This window comes from Fukomys damarensis, unplaced genomic scaffold (assembly GCF_012274545.1).
Source record: "Fukomys damarensis isolate Sample0158 unplaced genomic scaffold, DMR_v1.0_HiC HiC_scaffold_31, whole genome shotgun sequence".
Taxonomy (NCBI): Eukaryota; Metazoa; Chordata; class Mammalia; order Rodentia; family Bathyergidae; genus Fukomys; species Fukomys damarensis.
The window spans coordinates 17,559,084-17,586,952 of record NW_022900943.1 but is presented as its reverse complement, the minus strand read 5'-3'; the positions used below and the strand labels follow the sequence as shown (position 1 = coordinate 17,586,952).

General features: G+C 42.5%; 1 protein-coding gene across 3 annotated transcripts in view; it reads right to left on the bottom strand.

The window, feature by feature from the left end:
- The window catches only part of Tjp2 (tight junction protein 2), a 165,136-nt gene that overhangs the window by 97,104 nt on the left and 40,163 nt on the right, over positions 1-27,869 (bottom strand). For all 3 annotated transcript variants that reach the window (XM_019204788.2, XM_010605874.3, XM_033757621.1), the window contains one exon: positions 20,826-20,943. The gene's annotated coding sequence lies outside the window, so the exon portion shown is untranslated. Of the gene's footprint in view, positions 1-20,825; positions 20,944-27,869 lie in introns of those variants that run through there.

Genomic DNA, 27,869 nt, shown 5'->3' with positions numbered 1-27,869 from the left:
TTTTTGTGGTTTTTTGAGACAGGGTCTCACTATGTAGTTGAGACTGACCTGAACTCACTATGTAGCCCAAGCTGATCTCGAACTCACAGTGATCCTCCTGCCTCAGCTTCCCGAGTGCTGGGATTACAGGCATGTGCCGCCATACCCGGCTCACTAAAGACTATTTTTATTTTTGTTAAACTTTTAGACAGATATGTTTTGCAAAAAAATGCTCATTATACAGCATTTTAGCAGTTCAGAAAAGCACAAAGAAATTCAGAAATTGTCTAAAGTCAATTAAGCATCTTCAGCAGCCCATGAACATTCCAGACTTATACACGGAAGGCCACATGGATGACTATCCAGAGCAAAATGACTTTAACACAAGTGAGATCCTACTACAGCATTTTAATTTTCAAAATTAAAAGAAGAAATAAAGTTCTATTTGATACTGACAGGAGAAAGAAAAAAAACCTGAATGAGGGTGGGGGTATGGTTCAGAGCTAGAGTCCTTATCTAGCATGCATCCGGCCCTAGGTTCCAACCCCAGCAGCCAACAAATAATAACAACAACCTTGAATGAAAGGAGAGTCAGGAAAGCACGGTAAATATTTCCTATACAGGGGGCTATATATGTGTATATGTGTGTATATATATATGTATATATATATTTCTTATACATAATATTTGATCTCCTAAAAAGATGATCTAAAGTGAAAGAAAATAAATTTGTTTTTTAACCTTTTAAATTTTTTTTCTGATTTTTTTCAGTATGCATTAGTTATACAGATTAATGGGCTTCATTTTGGCAGATCTGTATGTGTATAGAACATACTTCAATCATTATGTATATATATATGTATATATATATTTCTTATACATAATATTTGATCTCCTAAAAAGATGATCTAAAGTGAAAGAAAATAAATTTGTTTTTTAACCTTTTAAATTTTTTTTCTGATTTTTTTCAGTATGCATTAGTTATACAGATTAATGGGCTTCATTTTGGCAGATCTGTATGTGTATAGAACATACTTCAATCATTACCCTAATACAGATAGTACAGTTAGGGCTGTGGGACCACTGCCCTCCCTACATCTGAACCTGGCAAGTCCCGCCACCACCTTTGCCCTAAAGTCGACTACCCAAAGGCAAAGATTTAAAAAGATAAAGATCCCTGGGCCCACTTTAGGAAATTCCTGGAATTCTCAACCTGGACAAGAGCATGCTAGCCCTGCCCGAGCCATTCCTCCCTTCCTTTCTTTTCCTTTCCTGCTATTTGTTTTTGGCCTGTGTGAGCCTGCTTGCTCTCTGCAGACTTCCCCCCTTTAAACTTCATTAAATTTTCCATTAAACGGTTGTTTGCAGTGTCCCATTCTTTGTTGCACACGGAAACCTGGAAACCCATTCCCGACCCCACATCATCCACAGTATCAACCCCTCTTTTCCTAATCTGCTCCTCAGTTTTACTACTGGGGAGAGGAGGGAGTTTCAATGTGTACAATGTATTCTGATCATATTCATGCCCCTTATTACTTCAAACATTTTGCAATGGTTAAATTTCCAAAGGTATTTCCAAAATTTAAAAAAACACCCAATATATGAAAAATATGAGATTAATCTTTTTAAAATTACATTTCAATTTTAGAGTATTTCTCAAACGTTCCCCCTTTGCTATGACCCTGGATCCAACCTCACCATCTCCTTCCCTCCCATCCAGTCTTCCACAATTGATGACCTTAAAAAAAGGTCATCAATTGCTAAAAAAGGTCACCAAGCCAAAATTTCTGCAGTGGTGTCTACTGTGGGCTGACTGTTCCTTTCCCTTCTATGCTGAAGCTCTAACCCCAATGTGACTGTGTTTGGAGATGGGTCCTTTGGGAGGTATTTGGTATAGATTAAATCATAAGGGTGAAACATGAAAATAGGCATCCCTAGAAGAACAAGAGCTTTCTCTCTCCACAAGCATAGGCCTAGAAGAGGCCATGATAGGTCACACAGAGCAGGCATCACCTGCACGCTAGCAAGAGGGCCCCGGCTCAGCCATGAACCTGCAGCCTGCAGCACCTCGAGAAATAAATAGCTCTGCTTTAGGCCCCCTGTTAAATCTATGGTATTTTGCTACTGCAGCCTGAGCTCAGACCGCTACCAAGGCCTCCAGAACCGACCTCACTGCCTTCTCCAACCATACCTCCTACACGCCCTCCCCAGCTCGCTGCCTGGAGCTGCCACTGCCCTTTTTCTATGTGTGGCAGGGACTCGTGAGACACAGCCAAGTGCACTCTGGCCCCAGGACCTTTGTTGGAGCTTTTCTGTCTGGGCCACAGAGCCATCTCCTGCTTAGATTTCCCTTTCTACCTAAAGGAGGAAGCATCTCCTTCAGTGGCTGCCAGTAAGGAGAGGACCAAAGCTAAAAGCAAGGAGGGAAGAGTCCAGCTGACTTTCTCATTCGCTGTCCGACAAGTCTTCTAGAGGGTAGGGTATAGTACATCAGGAGGACAAGGACAGGATGGTCTGGTCAGGGTCAGAGAAGTCTAGAGGAGCATTACAGAAGGGTGAGGTGGCTCAAGAAACTATAATCCACGTCTCTCTCTTTTGAACTTTATGACTATTATTACTGGTAATGCATTGTTATTCCTACAATAAAGAGATGTTATTACATTTTGCAATGGGGACAATAAAACCTCGGTGGATGGTGCCTTTCTAATCACCTTCGACTCCTGCTGACGCCAAAGCCCTGCATTCGCTGCCCGGAATTAGGAACCTGCAGCGTTTCTGGGCACGATGGGCTGAGCTGGCCTCCAAGGTGACAAAAGGATTCGCTGTGCGGTTGGGTCGGTCGTGAAGAGCCTGTGGAGGCCCTCATAGAGTTCGTGGAGCTCCTGCTGGCAGCAGGGTGGGGCTGTGACTGACCCTACGCAGGCAGGAAGGGGCTGGAGTCCTCGGAGCGCACCCAGCCTCAGCAGCGAGGGGCTGAGGCAGAGCATAAGGCAAGTCCAGCCCCGGGGAGCCAAGGCGCTTCTGTGGAGCCCTGCTGGGCGCGTATTCCGCAGCGTGCGGGACTCTTCCTCCCTGGCAGGGTGCCCTGGCCCTCAGAGACACCGTGCTCCACCCTAGTATAGTTTTCATTACCTTACTACTACTTACATTACAGAGCACGCCAGAGCCAGTCTTTTTTTAGGAACAGATGCCACCCGTTAACTTTCTATTAAACCAACAACAGAAAATAAGTCAGGCGGGGTGGGGGCACAAGCCTGTGATCCCAGCCCTGGTGAAGGCTGAGGCAGGAGGACTGTACATTCAAGCCTGGCCTGGGCAGCTTAATAAAATCCTGTCACAAAAAAACAAAAACAGGGAGCGGGGTGCTGGGATACCCGGAGCTCAGAGTTCAGAGTGAAGCCACTGGGTTCAATCCTTAGTGCCATGCCACATCCCCAAAAAAGGAAAGAAAAAAGAAAGAGAAAGCCGATTCGGAGACCGAAAGCAGCTGCCCCAGCACACCCTGAAGCACCGTAGATGGTGTGCACCGAATCCAAGCCAGGTCCTCACAGTCAAAGCCCACTGTCCTCACGGCCTGCGGGCCCTGCACTCACTCTCAAGTTCCTCCCCACTGCAAGAAGACAGCGCGGTGTGGGGTGGAAGGAGACTAACGCGCCGGAGGGAGGGCGCTTGTTGCTGTTGTTTCCCTTCAGTTTTTACCCCTGGTGCCTGGGATGGAACCCAGGCCACATCCCCAGCCTGCCTTCCCTTCTGTTCTCCTCGTCGCTCTTTTCCTTTTCTTTTTTCTTGTCTGGCAATATTGGGGATCAAACTCAGGGCACCCTACCACTGAGCTATCTCCCCACCCTCAAGGCCCCATTTTTTGAGCCAGGGTGTTCTTAAGTCACTCGATGGTTCAAACCGGGCTCAAACATATGATCCCCCGCCTCAGCCTCCCTCAGTGCGGAAATCAGTGGCACGGTGCAGCTCTCTGGCCCTTTTAAAACACATTGTTTTGAGACAGAGTCTGTAGGGTAGTCCAGGCTGGCCTCAAACATGGGGATATTCATTTGGTTCCTCGTAACAGAACTCAAGAAGGTTTTTACTGATGTAGCAAAAAAAAAAAAAGTGAGTTTTATTCAAATAATGTTGGGGAATCAAGTTTGTGAAACTCCTCCCATGGTCTATTTAAAAAGGCACATATAGCCGGGTGTGGTGGCACACGCTTATAATCCCAGAACTTGGCAGGCTGAGGCAGGAGGATCGCTGTGAGTTCGAGACCAGCCTGGACTACAGTGAGTTCTAGGTCAGTCTCAACTACACAGTTAAAAAAAAAAAAAGTGAGTTTTATTCAAATAATGTTGGGGAATCAAGTTTGTGAAACTCCTCCCATGGTCTATTTAAAAAGGCACATATAGCCGGGTGTGGTGGCACACGCTTATAATCCCAGAACTTGGCAGGCTGAGGCAGGAGGATCGCTGTGAGTTCGAGACCAGCCTGGACTACACAGTGAGTTCTAGGTCAGTTTCGACTACATAGTGAGACCCTGTCTCAAAAAACAAACAAACAAACAAAAAAACAACAACAAAAAAGGAACATACATGCAATTAGAAGCCAGTCAATGGGTTAGTTCATTAGAATCCTTGATTCAAATGTGAATCTTGTGTCTAAGTGAATTTCACAGCTCCCTTTCCCCCAAAACTACTGTACAAAAAACACTTTCATAAGTTAAAATGTCACTAGTTTAAAGGACCTTCTTTCCCAGGCAAGGTAGGGATCTAAGGTAAGGGGAGCCTGAGGGTCCAGCCCCCTCTGGAGACAGAGTCTTCAAACCCAGGGACCTCTACAACACCTCAACTGCTGTAAAAAATGCACTGCCAGAATCCACAAGCTCTAAGAATTCAGTATCCGCAATCCATATAGATTGAAGTTAAGCGTTCCCCTAGCGGGCCGGGGATTTAGCTCAGTAATTCCACTGCCAGCCTCGCAAGTGCAAGGTCCCGAGTTCAAATCCCAGTACCAAAAAACAGTCTCCTAGATGCTCAAAAGGTTTTCAGACTTGAAAGTGGCCAGAGAGAAACAGGACAGCCGTGCCAATTAGCAAGGAATTCTTTGGGGTTTGTTTTTTTTGGTTTTTTTTTGGTACCAGGGATTGAACTCAGGTCCTTCTGCTTGCGAGTCTGGTGGCAGAACCACTGAGCTAAATCCCCAGCCCAAGCAAGGGATTCTTAAAACAAAGAAAGCCGGGCTTGGGAAAGAACTTCCTGGACACGTTCAATTAAAACGGAAAATGTGGCTTCTGACATTTATGTTCTAGCGTGCATGTGTTAAATACAGATTAAAAGAATGAAACAACTGACTTTTACAAATAGAAGGGAAAAGAACAAAATAAATCAGTGTTCAAATTTCTCTGGTGATAATTAATAACTGCCCAAGGCACTTGTGAAAAATATCATCACCAACCACAGACTGATCCCCCACTGGAGGCAAGAGGATCACAAATTCAAGCCCAACCTGGGCAATTTAGTGACTCAATGAGGGTCCGTCTCAGAAATAAAAATAATGGCTTGGGATACAGCTCAGTGCAAAGGCCCTGGGTTCAGCTCACTCCGTAGAGAAGGCGGTTGAGTGGATCGGAAAAGAGGCGTGAAGAGCTCATATGTATTTATTTATTTATATTTAGACAGGGTCTCACTATGGAGTTGAGACTGACCTGGAACTCACTATGTAGTCTAGGCTGGTCTCGAACTCACAGCATTCTCTTGCCTCAGCCTCCCCAGTGCTGGTATTACAGGCATGGACCACCACGCCCGGCTAAGAGCTGATATTTTAAAGCATGCATCCAAGGTTATTTTCAATCATCCCTGAAGTTTGGGGAATTCTGCTAAATGGACATTGTTACAGTTCCCTGATACAGGACAGTGGGATTGCAACTCTGAAGGCGTGTAAATAAATAAATAAATAAATCACAGCTGGGCATGGTGGCGCACGCCTGTAATCCCAGCACTCGGGAGGCTGAGGCAGGAGGACTGCTGCGAGTTCAGGACCAGCCTGGGCTACATAGTAAGTTCCAGGTCAGTCTCAATTACATAGTAAGACCCTGTCTCAAAAACCCAAAAAAATAAAAATAAACAAATCAGATAGAGTCTCACTGTGTTTATCAGGCTGGTCTAGAATTTCTGGATGCAGTGATCCTCTTGCCTCAGCCTCCTTAGTTGTTGGGACTACATACCTGTGCCAGCAAGTCAAGTTCTGCTGGGGCAACTTAGCCAAGCCCTGTCTCAACATATAAGAAGGGCTGGGGGCATCGCTCAGTTCAAAGGCCTTGGGTTCAATCTCTAGTACCATAATCAAGCAATCAATTAAACATAAAAATTAGGAAAAATTTTACAAAATACATATGAATTACAAAAGAAAAGTTCCAGTTTTACAATCCTTCCTGTTGCATTTATCTACATATATTTATATACACATGCATACATTTGGCTTTCAATTAGTATTTTTATATAAGAGATAAATGTTTATTTACTCAAACCAAAATGCAACAAAAATGTCACCATCCAGATCCATCAGTGTTAGTAACCTGATGAGTACCTCTCTGGTATGTGAGTAGATAAACATGGAGATCCTCTGCACGCTAAGCACGCTGGTGTTATATACAACCATATACACCCAGGTCATGCACAGGGTATGCACCAGACATGCCCTTTGGCAACATGCTACTTCCACTAAGGAACAACCCTTGAGAGCCAAGAGCATACACAGCACAGGGTGAAGACCCTGGGTTCAATCCCAAGCATCACACACACACACTACAAACTGGCTGAACACAATACTTTATTAAAGTTCTTTTTTAAAACCAGTATGGGGCTGGGTTGCAGCTCAGTAGTAAAGCATTTGTGTAGCATACAAGAGGCTGGTTTCATGCCCAATACCAAGTGAATGAATACATATTAAAAACTGTTATTTGAATAGGGAAATGATTTCTGAACAGAAGAAGCCTATGCTGCAACTAACCCGGTAGCAAGCAAAGGCTCCTCCTAGCTCTGACCCCTCCCATACCTAAAACATGTCCAGGTCTCACTCAGACTTGCTGGACACGTTACATGTTTTCCTCCATGGTCCTTTGTTCTCAGTAGGGTTTCTGTGACCCTTGCTTCCTGCCATATGTAAATAAGGTGAAACCTAGTGTACCTTTCTATCCAACTGTAAGCTGAATGTGTCTGCCTCAACCAATGAACTAAAGTTTTTGTTTGTTTGTTTGTTTTGTTGGTTCCAGGGGTCAAACTTGGGACTTTGTGCTTGCTTGAGAGACAGGCGGCGGACCAATGAACTAATGTTGAATGTCTTGCGACTGCATCTTTACCCATCATTTCCCAAATCCTGTTCACTACCAAGATGAGGCACATGGCTTTGTGGAGAAGTCCCCAATCAGTTCGCTAGCAAAATAAAACTGCCTCCAACTTCCAGGGTGTGTGCTCAATTCTTCTTGGCCTGACTCTTATACCACCTAGAGCTACAATGCTTTGAGTTATATTTACTACAATAGTTAAGGAAAAGAAAAAAGTTCAGCCAGATCAAACTCCTAAACTTTATTTTAGTATAGGTAATGCAGAAGCAAGTAGTTTATAAAACTCAAGCAAAAGTCCTACGATATGTTAAGTGTAGATCAGCCCAGTTCATGTTATCTCCAGATTGACAGCTCTGTCATCTCAACACTGGTCACGTGTTGCTGATGCTCATTCTGCCCCATCCTGGCCCCACACAAACTGTGCCCCAAAGTGCAGATGGGATCAGCTCCTGAGCAAGCTACAGCTGTTGACCACATATGGCCCTATATTCTCTCTGGGAGCAAACATCCTGGCTTAGGGCCACCTGCTTCTTCTCAGCCTCCTTGTTCAGCCCACATTCTTGCCCTTGTGGCCACAGCATCATCAGGGAAAGCCGACATAGCAGAGAGACAGGACCTGTGAACACTGCAAGAACAAGGATCCAGAAGTATGGCTCTTTTACCCATTTTATCCTAAACATAATTATGTTCACCTCTTCCCCTGCTTCTTCTCACCATGTGCCTTCAACTAGAATAAATGGTGTGGTGGGAACACACAGCTCTGGTCTCCAAGCCTCTCTCCTCTGGCAGAGTTCCTGGAAGCTAAGACTGCACTAATCTACTTTCCCCCCTCCTAGAATAATGGAGGGAAGAGGCAGGGTAGGGAACCTGAAGTAGTAAGACTGGGTTTCTAGAAAGTGCATCTGGTCCTTTAGTAATCTGGGATGTGAGATCCAGGTGAAACACAAGAATGAAATCTTTAAATATCAGAAATGCATGGAGCTTTTCCTGCTTCCAAAGTTTTGATCTGTTTTAAACAAATCAACCAAGCGATTTGGAGATCTTTGAGATTTAAAACCTAACCCCTAAACCATTCAGAGTATTTTTCAATTTTTTCCCAAAACCAATCTTACTGTTCCCAAAGACACTGATTTTTTACATAGCATCTCTCTTACTGATGTGGTTCTATGAGGGTGGTGGAGTGGTAAGCAGCACAGAAAAAGCCTCTCTGAGATTTGGGGTCTAGACATTGGAATATAGCAGTGCAAGGAGGAGAAGAAAGAGAGAAGTGGGTTCCTGGAACCCAGAAAGGATCTAAAGTGAGAAATGAAGCTCACAGGGAGAGCAAAGAGCAATTTCAAGGAAGAGGAGGGAGGTTGCACGTGGTACTTTTCCACTGAGCCTGAGCTCAGAACATGGGAAGGAGTAGAATCTGCAGCTCCACAGTAACTACTGGCGATCCCAGAGGCCTCCATGGAGAAACACACCAGTGGAATGGAGCAGTGGACACAGTGAACTGCAGTGGCTGATAAGTTATTGAATTCAGATGTCACCCAGGAGAGGGCAACTGCCCAGTAGCCACCTTGGAGAGGGGCCAACTGAGCTGGGAACTCACAGCAGTAACGGCTGGCTCTGTCTAGTGGCTCCTGGTGTTGCAGTAAGAGTTTCAAGTTCAAGCTGGCAAGAGGTTAGGGAGCTGAGTTCAAGCTGGTAGTAGGTACATGGACTATTTAGGCTCAACAAGCCGGTTCCAGCCTCATGGTCAGAAACCAGCCTGAACATCAGTGGAACTAAAAGTGCAGGCTTGCTGGATTTTTTCACTACCCCACTGCAAAGCTATGGCTGGTTTGCTCAGATCAATCAACTCAGCTCTGGACGCTGTCTGCCCGTGTTGTGTACCAGCGACAGCAGAGATATACCTGAAATTAAACCTTTTTATTTCTTCTTTTCTTCTCTTTTAGGCTTTTTGTTTTTCTTTCATCTTTTTTTTTCTTGATTGTTCTTTGTTTTTATGAATGTAAACCCAGTTTCAAGTTTTTTGTTATTCTTTTCTGTTCTTGTTATCTATTCCTTCTCTTTCCCTCCTGTCTTTTTCACCAGTTTCCCAAAGTTTGAGTGATCTTCACTTGTCCTCCAGCCTTGCTTCTAATCATTTCCTCATATGTTTCTCTATTTTTCCTCCCTAGTCCCTTTTAAATCTCCCTAAGGGTAAAATGGCTTATTTATTGCATACAATTCTGTGGTTCATTTCAGATTTTGTTATATAACCACAAAGCTAGTTAATATGGTTAAAGGTGGTAAATTAATAGTTACCACAGTTTGCCATTTTCTAGGCTGTGTTTGATGCTATAGTTATTGCTGACTGTACTACTTTAGCCAAGGTGACATAATTGCACTAATCAGTTGCACTTCCTGGTATACCAAGAGTGAGACTGCCTAAAGGTCTTAATAAATACTATAGGCAAGAGCCAAAGAACCAGGGGCTGGGACAAGTAGGCAAAAACTTCTCATCCCCAATATATTGTAGAGGTAGGATCTTGTAACAGACTCAAAGCCCAGAAGCCAGCTATATCTGGAAGACATCTCTGAGAAGTAGTCATTTTCTAAGGGTTCTGAATACTGGCAATAAAGCTACATGCCATAAACAATTTATAACCATCAACCCAGAAATTAAACTAAAAAAAAAAAGAAAGAAAATGAGAAGACACTTAAAACAAGATGCAACACCCCCCCACACACACACAAGACTTTCAGCTTACCAAAGGCAAACCAAGAGGGCAATGAGGTGTAACAATCCTAAAGCCATCCACCTGGACACTGAAATGCTAACCATGGAAGTAACATAGCAGATGAATGATGATCTACAGAGATGGTGACCATAATGAAAGACATGCTTAGTGACTCTAGAGCAAATACAAATTTAAAAAAAGAGAGAGAATATCAGGAAAATAATGAACAACATGAACTCCCTGCAGGAGTTTAAAAAGATATGCAGGAGATTAAAAATTCCACTGAAAGTATTGCAGCAGAATGAGCAAATGTGAAGATAGAATATCTGGTATAGAAGATAGGATTGTGGTTAGAAATATAAAAAGAGAGATTTCTTAAAAATAGCAAGGGACCACAAGAAAATGAATCCAGCAGCTGCTAGATAATGCAAAGAAGACTAACATATGATCAGAATCAATGAAAAAGCAGGATGTAACACAAATGACATAAAAAATCTGTTCACAAAAGTAATGGCAGAAAACTTTCCAACAGTGTGGGGGGCGGTTTGACATACATATAAGTGAGGCATACAGAACTTCAATTAGGCATGATATTAAAAAAAACTTCATCAAGGAATATAACACTCAAGATTCTAAAAATTCAACAGAATAACAGAATATTAAAAGTTGTGAGAGAAAAGAAACAAATCATCTATTAAGGAAAGCCCATCACAATCACAGCAGACTTTTCAACCCAAACTTTCAAGTCTTTTAGCCCTAAAAAGAACAACTTCCATAACAAAGAACACCTGAAAAAATTCATAAACATGAAATCAGCACTTCAAATGTTCAGAAGGATATTCTAAGAAAGAGATATTAAGGATTATAACTCCATGAACCCCAACAAAATGAATCTACCAAGCAAAGTAAAAAATTAAACAGAGGGGCCTGGGGATTTAGCTTAGTGGTTCTGCTGCGTGCCTCGCAAGTGCAAAGACCTGAGTTCGATCCCCGGTACCAAAAAAATTAAATAGAGGAAGGAAAGGACAGAAGGGAGCCAATAAAAGAAAAATAACATGACAGGGATAAGTCAATACCAGTTATAACCATCAATGTTAATGGTTTCAGTTCACCAATCAAACAAACCAGACTGGCAGAATGGGTCAAGAAGCAAGATTAAAAAAGAAAGGAGCAAGGTGCAACAATATGTGATATATAAAAAACACACTTATTTATTTTTTCTTTTTTATTTGGTACCAGGGATTGAACTTGGGACCTTGAGCTTGCAAGGCAGGCAGTGGCGTCACTGAGCTAAATCCCCAGCCCTATTTATTTATTTAGTTTTATTTTGGTACCAGGGATCAAACTCAGGACTTTGCACTTGCCAGGCAGGCAGTAGAACCACTGAGCTAAATGCTCAGCCCAAGTACTACATTTAATTCAAAAAGAAATTCATAGACTTAAAAATCAAAGGATATGAAATAATGCTCCATGTGACATAAACCCAGAAAAAAGCAGAGGTAGCTATTCTACTTTTACACAAAGTGGATTTCAAGCCAAGGCTGATTAAGAGAGACAAAGAAGGTCACTACATTCCTGTAAAGGGAATAATCCAAGAGGAAGTGATAACAATAATAAATATACATGAACCAAATATGTTTTGGTGGGGGTTTTTTGTTTGTTTTTGTATTTTGAGACAGGGTCTCACTATGTTGTTGAGACTGACCTGTAACTCACTATGTAGTCCAGTGATCCTCCTGCCTCAGCCTCCCAATGAACCAAATATGAATTCACCCAACAAATATTAACAGACATGAAAAATCAAATAAGTACCATTACAATTATAATGGGGGACTCAATACCCCACTGTCACAAATAGATGAACTAGACGAAAAACCAACAATGAGATATTAGAATTAAACCAAACTTTTGAACAAATGGACTTAGTAAATTAAATGTCTACAGAGTGTTTCACCCCACAACATCAGAATACACATTTTTTTTGTACAGGGATTAAACTCAGGAACTTATGCTTGTAAGGAAGGCACAGTGCCACTAAATCCCCAGTTCCTGAATACATATTCTTCTCAGCTATACATGGACTCTCTCTAAAACAGACCATATACCAGCTCATATGGTCTTAAGTAAATGCAAAAGAACTGAACTTATCCCACATACATTATCAGGCCATAGGGCACTGACACTGGAAATCAATGGCAAAAAAACCCCACAAGATGTTCATAAACACATGGAAATTAAATGACACCCTCTTGAACAATAAATAAATGGATCACACATGAAATTTAATGAAATCAGACAGTTTCTATAATTAAATGATAATGCCAATACAGCATACTGGAACTTATGGGACACAATCAAAGCAGTCCTACAAGAAAAATTCATAATGGTGAAAACCCTTATCAGGAAAACAGTGGGCTCAAATAAACAACCTAATGTTGAACCTCAAGCTTCTAAAAAAAAAAGAAGAGCAAGTCAAGCCTTGTACAAGGGAGGGAACTATAAAAATCAGAGCACAAATAAATGCCATTGAAACTATGAAAACAATACAAAGAATAAATGAATCAGAGTTGGTTCTTTGAAAGATTAAATGAAATTGGCAAACTCTTAGCCAACCTCATCACAAAAAAGAAAGAAAAGACTCAAATTAATGCAATTAGGAATGAAAGAATGAAATCACAACAGATCCTACAAAAATCCAGAAGATTATCAATACCTACACTTCAAGAATTTGTGTTCGAGCTGGGTGTGGTGGTGCACGCCTGTAATCCCAGCACTCGGGAGGTTGAGACAGGAGGATTGCTGTGAGTTCGAGACCAGCCTGGGCTACACAGTGAGTTCCAGAGCAGTGTGAACTACATAGTGAGACCCTGTCTCAAAAAACCAAAAGAAAAAAAAAAAGAACTTGTGTTCTAATAAGATGGAAAACAGAAGAAATGGGCAGATTCCTACATACATATAAATTACCAAAGCTGAATCCAGAAGATATAAAAATTCTAAACCAGTATCAGCTAATGAAATCGAAGATGTAATAAAAAACCTACCAATGGGGGCCAGGGATTTAGCTCAGTGATTCCAGAGCTTGACTTGCAAGCACAACTTCCTAAATTCAATCCTCGATGCAAAAACAAAAACAAAAGCAAAACCAAACAAATAAAAAAAAAAACCCTACCAACAAAGAGAATCCCAGGACCCGATACATTCACAGCTGAATTCTACAAGAAATTTAGAGAAGACATAATGCTGCTACTTCTCAAACTCTTGAATGAAACTGTTCACAAACTTGCTAGAAGATAAGTTAGGTAGAGCTCTCAAAGACATTGGAATAGGAAAAGACTTTATGAACAAATCCTCAGTAGCAAGTTTAGTGTTTCTGTTTTAGTATTTAGATCTTTAATCCACTTGGATTTGAGATTAGTGAATGGTAAAAGATAGGGGTCTAGTTTTAATCTTTGACAAGTTGAAATCCAGTTTTTCCAACACCATTTATTAAAGAGGCTCTTTCCTCCACTGAGGATAGTTGGCTTCCTTGTCAAAGATGAGGTAGTTGGGCAGGGATTTAGCTCAGTGGTTCCACTGCCTGCCTTGCAAGCACAAGGACCTGAGTTCAATTCTCATACCGAAAAAAAAAAAAAAAAAAAGATGAGGTAGCTGAGTATGTCAGGATTTGTTTCTGTATCTTCTAATCTATTCCACTGATCCTCGGGTCTGTTTCCTTGCCAGTAGCATGCTGTTTTTATCACAGTGGCTTTTAGTATAGTTTCAAATTGGGGATTGTGATACCCCCTGCCATGTCTCTGTTGCCTAGAATCTGTTGCTTTTGCTATTCTAAGTCTCTTCTGATTCCAAATGAATTTTTGGATTGTTTTCTCTAATTCAGTGAAATGTACTGTTGGGATTTCAATCAGGATTGCATTGAATCTGTATAGCAGTTTTGGAAATATGGCCATTTTCACAATATTGTTTTTTCCTACACAGGAACAAGGGATGGCTTTTCACTTTCTTATATCTTTTTTTTTAGAGTGTTTTAGTTCTCAATGTACAGTTCTTTTGCTTCCTTTGTTAGATTGATTCCTAGATATTTCATTTTTTTGGATGCTACTGTGTGTGAAAGAGATTGTTTCCCTAATTTCTCTCTCAGTGAGTCTGTTATTTGTGTACAAAAAGGCTATTGATTTTTGATAGTTGACCTTGTATCCAGCTACTCAATCTGTCAATTAAGTCTAGATTTAATGACCAAATTCAGTAGCATAGCTGGATACATCAAGACTCAAAAATCAATAGCCTTCCTCTACAGAAATAACAAACTCACTGAAAGAGAAGTTAGGGAAACAACACCTTTCAAAATAGCACCCCAAAAAATGAAATACCTAGAAATCAGTCTAACAAAGTAGTAAAAGACCTGTACATTAAAAACTACAGTGCTCTGAAAAAGGAGACCAAAGAGGATATAAAAAAAAAAATGGAAAGAGGTTGGGGATTTAGCTCAGTGGTGCCTCGCTTGCCTAGCAAGCACAAAGTCCTGAGTTTGATTCCCAGCACAAAAAAGAAAAAAAAAAGAATGATATCCCTTGTTCTTGGGTAGGAAAAACCAATACAGTGAAAATGGCCATACCTCCAAAGTAGTTATATAAATTTAATGCAATCCCAATCAAAATTCCAACAGTATATCTCACAGAATTAGAGAAAACAATCCAAAAATTCATTTGGAACTTGAAGAAACTAGAATAGCAAAAGTACATGGGAATCAAAGGCAAGGCAGGGAGTATCACAATTCCTGACTTGAAATTATATTATAAAACTATTGTGATAAAAACAGCATGGTACTAATTTGGTTCCGTCTTGGAAGAATCATGCTCCAGTTGCTCAAGTCTTAGGATTCCTGTTCTAAGTCCTGGAAAAGCATTCTTTTCTTGCCATAATCATCCACTGAGCAAAAGCCATCAGAAGAGATAAATTTAACTTTAACACATTACAAAGCCTCTTTTTTTTCAAGATGTGTGAATGAAGTTAATTATTTAAGTGAATACATTTAAGATCCAAACAAAAAATAATTTTATCCATGTGCAATTGCTTTGATTTTTAATATTAATAATTACATTCCAATATCAATAAAACAGCAGCTATCATCATCAAGTAATTATATATGCCCTTTTCAAAACTGAGTAATTTCTTCAAACATCAAATAATTGTTATGAGGTGTGAGAGAGCATCCTGCCCAGGGGTCTTTTCTGATCTCACTTCAGAATCAGATTACCTCTAAATGCATACAAATTTGAGCTGAACTGAAAACTCCTGTCACCAACCCTTCCAGTCATCATACCCGTGAAGTATCACAATCACCATCAGGTAGGGGCTACCTGTGAATGTTTCCTCCCGATTTCATCAGCTTAAGTGGGGAATCGTAAAATAAGCCACGCCTAGGTCACAGTACCAGGGTCCTGACACAGTGACTACAAACAGCAGTGTGACAGCTGATTCCCATTATACTGCGGCTCCCCCTAAAGGAAGCCCTATCCGCCTAAATGTCCTGATGTGATACCGTGCCTAGCTCATGTTCCGCCTGAAACCTAGGACAAACTCACCCACCACAAATTAACCTAGTTTATTTAACAGTTAACAGTTAGTTTGTTTTTTTAAAGGGCTGAGGGGGCTTAAGCTCAGTGGTGGAGCACTTGCCTAGGATGCAAAGACACTGGGTTCAATCCCTACTGCTACCACCAAACAAAACGAGGTTGAGACATGTCAGACTCCAGGGATAGGCCAGAAGGGCAAGACTGTGCTCCCTGGATTTCATGAGTACAGCACACACCCTAGCTTTTGTTTGGAAAAAAATATTCAACTCTAACTAAAGCATAAGGCTCTCTTATTTTTCTTTTTTCTCCCACCTAAGTGGCATACCAATTTCTTCTGATGATGAAAGTTTGCTTCAACTCCAAAAAGTCCACCTGTCGTAGATTAGAATGTATTTCAGGCATTGCTCTTTCATTTTAAATATTTACAGAGAAAAAAATAGAATCACTATGCGGGTAACTGATAAAACTATTATCCGAAATCTCTGTAAGGGGACAATTGTTATTCTATTCAAATCTTAAAACAATTCCATGGAAATACACAAATAATTCCAAGGAAACAAATGAAGAAACTAACACATCGTTAAGCTAACATGTTTACTTTTTTTTTTTTTGGTAATGAGGATCGAACTCAGGTCCTTGCGCTTGCAAGGCTGGCAGCAGAACCACTGAGCTAAATCCCCACCCCGCGCTAACATGTTTACAAACAGGCTGGATTTGGAAGGAAATCACGATCAAGACATCTACATTAAGAAACCTAATATACTTGTATGGATTTTGTGTATTTAAAAACAACCTGGGCAACTCGATGACTTGGTAAGACTCAAAAAATAAAAAAGAAAAAAGGCTGGTGATGTAGGCCAGTGTGAAGGCCCTCAGTTTGTTCAAATGCCCAGTGCCAAAACAAACAAACAAACAAACAACAACAAAAAGATTATCATCATCTGTAAAAACACAATCCATTTCAATGAATTTTAAATATTTCCTAGACTTTAAGAATTTCTCAACAGTCTCTGTATAGCAGGAATCTGAAATATGAGTGCCCTCTGTGTTAGGGGTGTAGCTCGGTGATAGAGTGTATCTTATCCAGAAGCAGGAATCTGGAGTTACCAGACTCACAGCTAAGAGCCCAGATTAACATAGCACTGCTTTGCCTAAAAGGGAACAAGACAAAAAACAAAAGAGAACAGTTGTGAAGTCAGACAGATACGGCTTTCAACAAGCTCTAGTTCTGCTGATTCTTTGATTTATGAGGATACTGTCACTGTCTATTTTTGAGCTACACAAATGGCAACTTCAGACTCATGCTTGTAATCCCAGTACTCTGGGACGCTGAAACAGAAGGGTCACAAGTCTGCACCCAGCCTGGGCAATTCAGTGATTTAGCAAGACCATGTTTCAAAATAAAACATAAATTTAAAAATAATAATAATAATAATAATAAAGGCCTAGAGATGTAGCTCTGTGCAAAGGTACTGGGTTCAATCAGCAGTGCAGGAAAAAAAAATAACAGCAGATTTGTGTGGTTCCACCTAGTGGCTATGCGACACAGGCAGCTGGCCTGTACTTCCACCTCTTCACCTGTAAAAGGCTGTGTTCCTTTAAAATTCACGTGTGGAAGTCTTAACCCCCAAAGCTCAGGAGGTGACCTTACTTGGAGATAATGCCTTAATAGAGGTAATGAAGTTAAAGTGAGGTCTTTAAAGCGGGCCCTCATCCAAAATGACTTGTTCAAAAGGGGATGTTTGGACACAGTGTCGTGCACAGAGAGAAGATAATGTGAAGAGACACGGAAAACAGCTACCTACAAGCCAAGGAAAGGCCTGGAACAGATCTTCCCTTACAGCCCTCAGAGGGAAGCAACCCTGCTTTCCCCATAAATCGATCACCTCTCTTCCTCAAGACCTCCATCCCCAGCATGAGCAGTGTCCGCGGGCCTGCTCGTCTCAGTTTCCAACACAGGTAAGCACGTTTCGCATTCTGACACAGCCTGCCGCATGGGGCAGCCTGACAGGTAAGGGAAATACACTCACGTCTCACACACCCACAGCTCCCCCTAGATCCTCTCTGCCATACTGAGGCTCAATACACTCCTGCAGCGCTTAAGAAGCCTTCACTTCAGGCAGCCACGATCAACTGATCAGAACTGCCCTTTAAGAAAAACCTGTTTACCGGCCTGCATTTACCTCTATAGACTCAGTAACAAGTCAGTGATCATTGTAGAAATCTCATGGTATTTGGGAGTTAAGGGGTGTGCAACCTTGGGGAAGTCATTTAAAATCTTTGAATCTCTGTTGCTTTAGCTGCAAAGGGGAGCCAGCAGATAATAAATACACTGTAGTGGTTTTGGCTGAAAGCACCTTGTCTAGAGCCTGGCAAATGAAAGGACTCCTTTGCTTGATCTGAAAGTAGGGTGATGTGAGATGCCCTGGAAAAATGTCCCTGCCAGCCAGCAACCAGGCCACAAGCTAATTTATCTCAGCAAGTCCAGCTCATGTTTTTTTTTTGTTTTTTTGTTTTTTGTTTTTTGTTTTTTTTTTGCTTTTGGGGGTTTTTATGGTTTTTTGAGACAGGGTCTCACTAAGTAGTTGAGACTCACCTGGAATTCACTATGTAGTCCAGGCTCCTGTGATCCTGAACTCACAGTGATCCTCCTGCCTCAGCCTCCTGAGTGCCGGGATTACAGGCGTGGGTCATGTGTTTTTATACCTGAAGGAGCCCTGGAGTAGGTGCTGACCTGGAAACCAAACTGATGCCAGAAAGGCAGGTCAGCAGTACAGTCAGGGGTCAGAGCAAGGCTTTCCTCTATCGGGTGGGACTTACTTGAATCAGAAGGAACATTTGTTCCAACAGGCAATGCTACCAATAATCCATCTGTGGCTGTCTGAATGTCTGTGGCTCCACAAACTCATTTGGGGAAACCTAGCCCTCAACAGAATTGTATTAGGAGGTATGTGGTGGATTAAATAATGCTCAGCTTGGAACGCCCTGCTGAACTGAATCAGTGTGGTTCTGGGCACGGAAGGACTATTCACCAAACCCGAGGATGGCTGCCAATGGCATAAAAAGAGAACTAGAGAGGAAGATCATATGCTATTGATTTTCCTGGGGAGGCTTGCTGAGGCTAATTTCCCTGATGCGAAGTTGAACTTGGCTGTTCTCCTTGGTGGAGGAGCTCGGGTCCTCACTGTCGCTGGGAGTGGCTGCTGTTCTGATCAAGAAGGCTCTGGTCTTCACTTTGAGTGTCACTTCCTGGCCCCACTGCAGATCCCTCAGCCTGGTGGCACAAATCCTTCACCCCCCTGATGCAGGCTTTCTAGTTTCCACCACTGGTCTTTGGGCCATCCCGGTGCAGATCCTCAATACAGACTTGTATGAGACATTGCCTTGAGCTTTAGGCCTCCAGCTGGACTTGTGTGGGACACTGCTGTGGGATCCAGGTGCTTCGCTGGACTCTTCAGGTCTCTAATGTGTGGACAGATTACTTGTACTCCTTTGCATTTGACTTTCTGGGTGAATGTTATAAAATAATCCTATAAATTGTGTCCTGTATTAAATCTATTCCCTTGCAAATCTTGATTGACTACAAGGTGGCACCTTTGAGAAGTGATCAGGTTAGGGGAGCTCTGCCCTTGCGATAGGATCAGTGCCATTATGAGAAGCCCCAGCAAGAAGATGCAGATATGAAGTGGGCCCTCACCACACACTGAATCAGCTTGTGCCTCGATTCTGGACTTGTCAGAATCCCAATAAGAAACAAAGTTCTAAGCCACACGTGATAGCCTCTCCTATAAGCACAGCACTCTGGGAAGCTAAGGCAAGAGGGTCAAAAATCCAAGCCCAGCCTGGGTAGCACAGTGATCCAGTGAGACCCTGTCTCAAAAAACGTCAGGAAATGTAGCTCAGTGTGAAGGCCCGGGGTTCAGTGGCCAGTAGAGCCAACACAAAAGCTGGGAGCTGGGTCATTGCACAGGGGTAGAATGTCTACCTAGCATGCTCTATGCCAGCACCCCAAAAAGAGGAGGGAGGAGGAAAGGAAGAAGGAAAAGAAGAAGAAAGGCAGAAGGAAAGAAAAAGAGGAGGGAGGGGAGAAAGAGAGAAAGGGAGAGAGAGAAGCAAGTGAGTCAGCAGTGGCGGTGCATTCCTGCAAACCCAGGTGCTGAGAAGGCTGAGGCAGGAGGGTCATAAGGTCAAGGCCAGCTTGGACAAATTCAAACTTAAAAAGCGCTGGTTAGGTATATAAATCAGTGGTAATGTGCTTGCCTAGCATATGTAAGGCCTTGTGCTCAATCCTCACTGCTATAATAATACTATCTGTCTTCTTACACTGGGATTGCTAAGCGCTCCATAAAGAACATCTCAACAAACGAAAGCCACCCCAGCCCTTGCCGAGTCAGTGGAAACTGAGGACTCCCCCTGACAAACATTAAGCCTGGTGCCCAAGGTCACACAACTGGAAGGCAGCAGCACTGGGCCTCCACTTGAACAGCCCTCTGCCATTCTGGAGGGTACAGTACACACGCTACTACATGAAGCTCCAGTTCTCACATGGGGCTGGAAGGCGCCCAGGCAGGGGCTGCCAGTTCCAACAGACAGGAATTATAAACCAAGTGCACAAAAAAAGTCACAGCCCCATTCCAGGCAGCCAGGGATTGACCTATAATCAGGGGTTAAAAATCCAACTAGGAACAAATACAACCTCGCATCTGTCAAAACAAAATTTAATACCTTGTAAATCTTAGGTAATTCAAACTTAAAACCCTGTCAGTAAATAGATAACACTCTCAGCTCTTTCACTAAACACTTATACATAATTAATCTTTAGAAGCCAGTGTGTTGTCTTACATCTTCAACAAGTACTTATCACTGTTACATAATTTTATTACCTCAATGACAGTGAAAAAATAAGTTGTGACCTACCCAAATGACCTCCAAACCCAAATGCCACAAACGCCAACTGCCAATCCTACCTGCCAAGCATGTATTCTGAACCCCAGATGCTATACGTTATACGCTTTAGCGTACAAATGGGCTCACCAAACAGTGGCAAAGTCAGACCATTAAATGCAGACCTAAACGCACATAAGATATTTCTGTTCTTTGCTAAATAAGACTTTACCATTCAATTTTATTTGAACATTTACTGATCAGCAATTATCAAAATGGTGACCTTGACTAGGATGAGAATAATTTACATCAAACTTTTGATAAGTAGGTCGACGAAAAATAAGCAAGTACCTGGGAAAGTAGGCTGTGCACCGGCCTGAGCCTGTGCTCGGTAGACTTCTGGCTGGAGCTGCAGTTGGGGTGCCAGTCCCACTCACAGGGAGAGGATAGTAACGTGGAGCTCCGTGTCCTGGAAAAGATGGTGTGGTTAAAATCCAGAATGCTGAGATCTTAAGGCACGTGGAGGGAATCGGGAACCGGAAAGTAACAGGCAAGTCACCTCCACGACTCCTGCAGGTGTCCTTCCTGCCCCACAAGGAGGAAAGCACATCTCATTTGCGCACAGGCCCTGGCAGCTGCCCTGGAGAAGCCCAGGGAAAATTCCCAGGGGAAGAAGAATGTGGCTTCTCCCTGGTTCTGGCCCTGCTTTTCTGTTTGCTACACAGTGATCCAAGCAAAGCACTCTCCTCCCTGCGCAACAGACAGGAGAGAGGATGGGGTGCACATTATTTGTACAGGCAGGAGGCCCATTTCCTTCTTCTAAGGAGCAGTGGGAAGGGCCGGCAATGGCTCAAGCTAAGCCATCTGGAGGTCCTACGAAGTAAGCGATGGGATTGGAACCCAGCCCATGCGTGTTTTCTATTATCACTCCCAAATATAAATAAGTGGTTAACCAATCAAGATGTGTCTCGGACCAGGGGTTTAGCTCAGTGGTTCTGCCGCCTGCCTTGCAAGCACAAGATCCCAAGTTCAATTCCCAGTACCAAAAAAAAAAGTTTCATTATGTTTTTTGGCCTTAATGTGTAATTTTTCTATAGGTATCAGCTCCAAAAAGACTTTGTTTCTTTTATGAAAATCTCTTGCTTTTAATTCAGTCAGGTTTTTTGCATTTCTGAGACATCCTGACTTTAACTCTTTTTTTTTGGTAATATTCCAGGTGTTTTTGACATGTTTAAAAGCTACAAATGACAGTCATTCATTTCTAAAATCTAGTTGTCTTTTAGACAGTCTTGCTAGGTAGTACAGGCTGGTTTTGAACTCCCTGTATAGTCCAGGCTGACCTCAAGTTTGTGGCAATCTTCTTGCCCCAGCCTCCCAAGTGCTGGGATTACAAGCATGTGCTGCATTTCCAGCAGTCTAAAATCTATTAATGACTGGGGTCTCTTTTTAGAGAGAGAGAGAGAGAGGGACGTTTTTTAAAAGAAAAAAAGTTGGCAGAAATAATTAAAATATATTTTTGGTTTTATTAGTTTTGACAGATATGTAAAAGTAATGCCAGGTAAAGAGTGTTAAAACTAGGGCCGGGGATTTAGCTCAGTGGTTCCACTGCCTGCCTCGCAAGCGCAAAGACCCGAGTTCGACCCCTGTTACCAAAAAAAAGTGTTAGAACTAAAAAAAAAAAACAAAACAAAAAAACCCTGTAATTTTAAAAGGAAAATCCATAGGTGGCTCAGTATTTTTGTTTTGGGTGTCACTGTTTTTCTCTCTTTTGCCTCCTTTCATTTGTGGCTGTCATGAAACTGAGAAGGTGCTAGCAGATGCTTGCTGCATACCTAGCATACAGGGAAGCAGGCATGGAATTCTCCCCCTCTCCACTTCAGGGAGCTGGCGATGCTCAGTCACTGAGCGGCTGGTAGGTGTTTTGGTCAACATGTGACTGACTATAGAATTTGCGGACTAGCAGCCCCAGCCACCCTGCTCCTCCACGGGGAGAAAAAGGGAGTGAGGGACAGTGAGGAGGTGAGAGGAAAGAATGAATTTCTTGAGGTTTTGGAAAGCAGGTTAAGTGTAAATTGCAGTTATGATTTAAAATGCAAAACACAGGGCTGGGGATTTAGCTCAGTGGTGCTACTACCTGCCTTGCAAGTGCAAGGTCTCAAATTCAATCCCCGGTACCAATAAATAAATAAATAAATAAGCAAGCAAGCAAGCAAGCAAAATATAGCGGCTCCCCAAAACTGCACGCTACGTGCATGTTTTAGTGATCAGTCTACTTCTTGAGATGAAAGGGACGCTACTTTTAGAAGAAAATCAGCTTTATGATTTAGCCAATCAACTCCATAGAAATCTCTGATCAAAGGTTGCTGGGAAGATTTTTCTTCATAAAAACACAACCGATAAGTGACCTCCTGGCCACTGAGCTCTTATTTTTAATCTGCAGGGAGAGGAGGTATTGGGACTAAAAGTTAGCGGGAAGATACAGAACATGCAAGGTCAGGGAACAGACATTCCACAGGCTGTCAGGGGCAGGGCATCTCTGGAGGACTATGGTGCAATCCATGCACTGCTCCGTCAGCTTTGCCTGGACCAGCACCACTGCAGAATCCCAGGCCCCGCCACAACCTGCAGAATCACACACAGCCTGCATCACAACAGCGTGACTCATACACACATTAAAGTTTAAGAAATAAAATGTGCTGGGGCTGGGATTTAGCTCAGTTGTTCAGCTGCCTGCCTTGCAAGCGTAAGGTCCCAAGTTTAATTCCCAATACCAGGAAAAAAAAAAGAAAGAAAGAAAAGAAATAAAACATCACGGTCATGGTATCCCTGAAAGATATAGAAGCGACGGGTGGGGGATTTAGCTCAATGGCACCGTGCCTACAAGTGGAAGGTTCTGAGTTTGATCCCCAGTACCACACACACAAAAAAGTCTGATACAGACTGACTAATGAAATTAACATACGTCAGCAGGACATAAGCCCTCCTAAGCTACCCAGAAAGGAGTATTTTCTATGAGCTTTGGGAAAACATGTACACGCCCCATGGAAGCCTGTCCAGTAACAAGGGGGTCAGCAAATGAAAAGCAGTGGTCAGCAAAGCGATGCTTTGTCCACGTGTACATTAAAGAGCTCCAAGGGTTATGGACACAAGGAAGATATTTGTCTTCTGATGCAATACTCTTTCATCGGGCTTAAGGGAATGTTCTCTCTTTAGAAAAAAAAAAAAAGAGGGCCAAAGGTATAACTCAGTGGGAGAGTGCTGGTCTAGCATGCCATGATGCTCTAGCTTTGATTTCCAAAAATAAATAAATACATAGAAGGGCTGTGGATATAGATCAGTGGCACTGCACCTGCCTAGCAAGCACAAGGTCCTGGGTTTGATTCCTGGTACGGGAACAAGGACTACACAGCAACTACATAGATCATATACTGTAGCTCACCCAAACTCCCTAAATATATGTAAGAGACAAGCATTCCTAAGCAATGACAATATTTCTTTCCCACTAGCCCAGACGTGGCCTCAGGGTCCTCCCTAGCTTGGTAGTTCAAGCAGTGCCCACTACATAAAACCTTTCGCCAGCTGTAACAAAACAGCCATTCTTCTAGTTCTACACTTTGGTTACTGAGACCAATGTTTAGGCTTTGCTGTGCCAGATCTCAGAGGCTCCTTAACGACCACAGACTGAGCCCAGTGTGGTGGGTCAAGCCTGGAATTCCACCACTCTGGCAGGCTGAGGCAGAAGAATCACAATTCCAGCCAAACCTGGACAATTTAGTGAGAACCTGTCTCAGAAAAAAAAAGAATAAAAAGGTCTGGGGATGTGGCTCAGGGTGAAGGCCCTGGGTTCAAGGTTCCAGGGTAAGGGGAAAGGAGAGCCGCGGTTCAGTCATTAACTTCTTTCCACAGACAGATGCTCCTTTCCCCCTCCATGCACATAAGCTTCCTTTTACTTTCAGAAGCAGAACAGTAAAATAATGCTATCATTATATTGGGGCTGCAATGAATGTAGCTGAGTGCCCAGGACATGTAAAACCCTGGCTTTTGGCTCCAGCACCACTAAATAACATGTCTGAGAATTGCACTCCATCCCTAAAATGTACCAAATATCTAAATTTATTTTTCTAGTACAAAGTACCTTTTATAGATAGGAAGAAATCTATCTAAATAAAATGTATTATTGCCAGGAGTATTCCTGAGTTTGGGCTACATAGTTCTGTGCTTGGGGGCTGTCCTGTGAGTGGCAGAACACTGTGCAGCCTCTCGGACCCCACCCACTAAATGTTTCACTTCTTTTTTTTCCCCAATACTGGGGATTGAACTCAGGACGTTGCACTTCAAGTGCCATTGAACTAAATCCCCAGTCGCCTACCCACTAAATGTATCAGCATCCTGAGTTATAATGACCAAAGGATCCCAGCACCCTGCCAAACTTCCTACCCCAGCTCCAAGGCTCCACTGACTTTAATGATTTTAGTGATTCGTGGAACTATGGGAAAACTTCCCCTCTTAATTTTCCTTATTTTCTAAAACTCCCTTAATGAATGTGTACTGCTTGTATGATTAAAAACAAGGTAGTTATGTTTTTGTTTGTTTGTTTTTTGGTACCAGGGATCGAACTGGGGTCCTTGTGCTTGCAAGGCAGGCGGTGGAGACACTGAGCTAAATCCCCGGCCCATTGTTGTAATTTTTAAAAAGAAATAGCATTTGCTACAAATACATCAAGTTGATTGCTAAACGCCATTGTGTAGCTCAATGTAAAAAGTAAATCCAGATCCTAAACATACTATGTACAATTTGGCACCTTAGACTCAATTCTGCAAGGCATAAAAGACCCAAAAGAAGGACTTTAGCAAAGAAAGTTCTGATTGAGGCCTGCAACCATGCAGAGAAGAACTTCTAAACCCTTAGTCTGCATGATAAATCAGTGGGGTTTTATAAAGAATGGTAAAACTGCCATTTCAGGAAGAGCCTTTCCCTAAAAATACAGCCTGCAGGCTGTATTTGTGCACGTGTGTGCACACACACACACACACCTCACCCCCACGCTGGGAATCAAACCCAGGGCTCTGAGCATGCTGGGCCAGTGCTCTACCACTGACCTACACCCCAGGTTCTTCCCACAGGCTTTAATCAGAAAAATATTTGCGTTGCTGAAAAAATACTACTAAGGCACATTTTCTTCATCTGTAAGCATTGCTATACTTGCAAATCACATTAAAAAATTTCAAACTCAGAAAATTAACTATCTTGACTGTAATATCTTAACATGACCATCTTCATGGGCACCAAGAGTAATTACACCAGAATTTCATCACACTCTGGGAACACCACGTCGTCCGCCGAAAAGAAGCCAAGTTCTCGGTGAATTTACCCCAAGAGCGAGACGGCCTTCGTCTCCATCTGCACACCCCGAACAGCCCAAGCAGTATCGACATGTCCGGGGAGAAGCTTCCAGGCATCTTTGCTTACCGAGGGCGCTGCCAAAGGTTCACATGTCTTCTGCTCTCAGGTAGCCGTTCTCTTTTGTTAAGCGGGGTGATACCCACAGCAGCCTCCAGAATAGCCATATATTTCTTATACCTCATCTTGTCATACAAGGTCCTGGAATTTTTGGTCACTGTTCAGATAAAGCCAATGAACTAATCTTTCTCCACAGGAAGCCACAGTTCCTGCTTTCTGTGCTCTGTGTAGCCCTTCCTGGAGCTGTCAAACCAACAGGGCAGGGGTGGAGGTTAAGGGGGAGAGGAAAAGGTCTCTCAGATCTCCTCACAACGTCCCTCTTACAGAAGGCCGAAGAGTTCTGAATAAAGCACTACAGAATATGATTGGCAGGAGTGACCATGGTTTTAAACACGATGATCTAATGTACACTCCCCAATTAATCTGCACATAAATCTCTCAGGCCACTAATCCCTCACGTAGAAAAGGCGTACGAGGTGATTTATCTCAAGGTCTGGTAATAATTGGTCCAAAAAGCCTTGCTTGCCTCTGGATGTACTAAAATTGGAAACAGATTTGCTCTTCCTACAAATATCTCTCTCTAAAAGGCTTCACTGACAAATGTCTGGTAATAATTGGTCCAAAAAGCCTTGCTTGCCTCTGGATGTACTAAAATTGGAAACAGATTTGCTCTTCCTACAAATATCTCTCTCTAAAAGGCTTCTTTTTGACAAATGAGGGCAGGATTCCAGCTGTCATATTATCGCAATGCATTTAAAACTGCTGTAAATTCCTTGCTTGGGTCAATAGCAAAAGCAAAGATTAAATTAATTAACAATGCTGTTTGGGGGGTTTAAAATATCTTTTTAAATACCTCTAGAACCCAAAACAGGTGAGCTTTGTTACATGAAAATATACTGTTTGGAGATGTTCAGAATCCATCTCGTTTTTTGTAAGAATCTCCTCAAGGCTTCAAAGAGCTCCTTGACCATCTCTCCATGTGCTAAAAGCGGGCCATCTCTCATGGTGGCTGCCTCACAGACCATGTTCACAGGACCATGACTGGATTCACCAGTCCTCTCTGGAATGAAAAACAGGGCATTAGGAGAGAAATGGCCTCTTCCCACTGGTGGTAGTAACCAGGGCAGATGAGCAGTCTGACCGTTGGCCGTTGGTGACCATGTTCCCGCCCTGTGGAGAGGGCTCTTCACTAGCACAGCAACAGCACCAAGTTCCATGTTGTGGCATTTTTTTGAGCTTCTGGATCTAACTCTGCCCAAGGCCTCTGTTATCCTGGAGGATCCCTGTATTACTTTTATTAAGGTAATACATTGATTTCTGTGAAATTTAATGTCTCCGCTACTCTGGGTTCAGATTTATACCCTCTCCCTCACCAAATTCTTTAAGCTATTCCTTTTTCTTTTCTTTTTTTTTTTTTAATGCTATGGCAACATATAGGAACCACACTGTTTCTGGTCTAAACAAGCTCATATATAAAGGGGGAATCAAAATTTCCAGTGATATGTGGTGCTTGTGATGAGCACGGATGTCCAAAATAGCATCCCAAACGCTCAGTGGTTCCGCCGCCTGCCTTGCAAGCATAAGGTCCCGAGTTCGATTGCTGGCACCAAAAAAAAAAAAAAAAAAAAAAAAAGGCTTTCTCTTGGCTCTTCTTTTTTTTCTACCGGAATGGCTTAAACCAGTGGCCCCCAAAAGTATTGCACACACCAATATTCTTTGGGAGGGGGGAAGAAAATATCAAACCATCAATTTCCCTTTTGTTCTCTCACCTTTTAAAAATTAGTTTTTATGCTTTTCAATATTCACCTTGGAAACTAGTATATTTTAAGTTATATTAAAGTATATCACAGCTGGGGATTTAGCACAGTGGCACTGTGCCTGCCTTGTAAGCGCAAAGTCCTGAGTCCAATCCCTGGTACCAGTACCAAAGAAAAG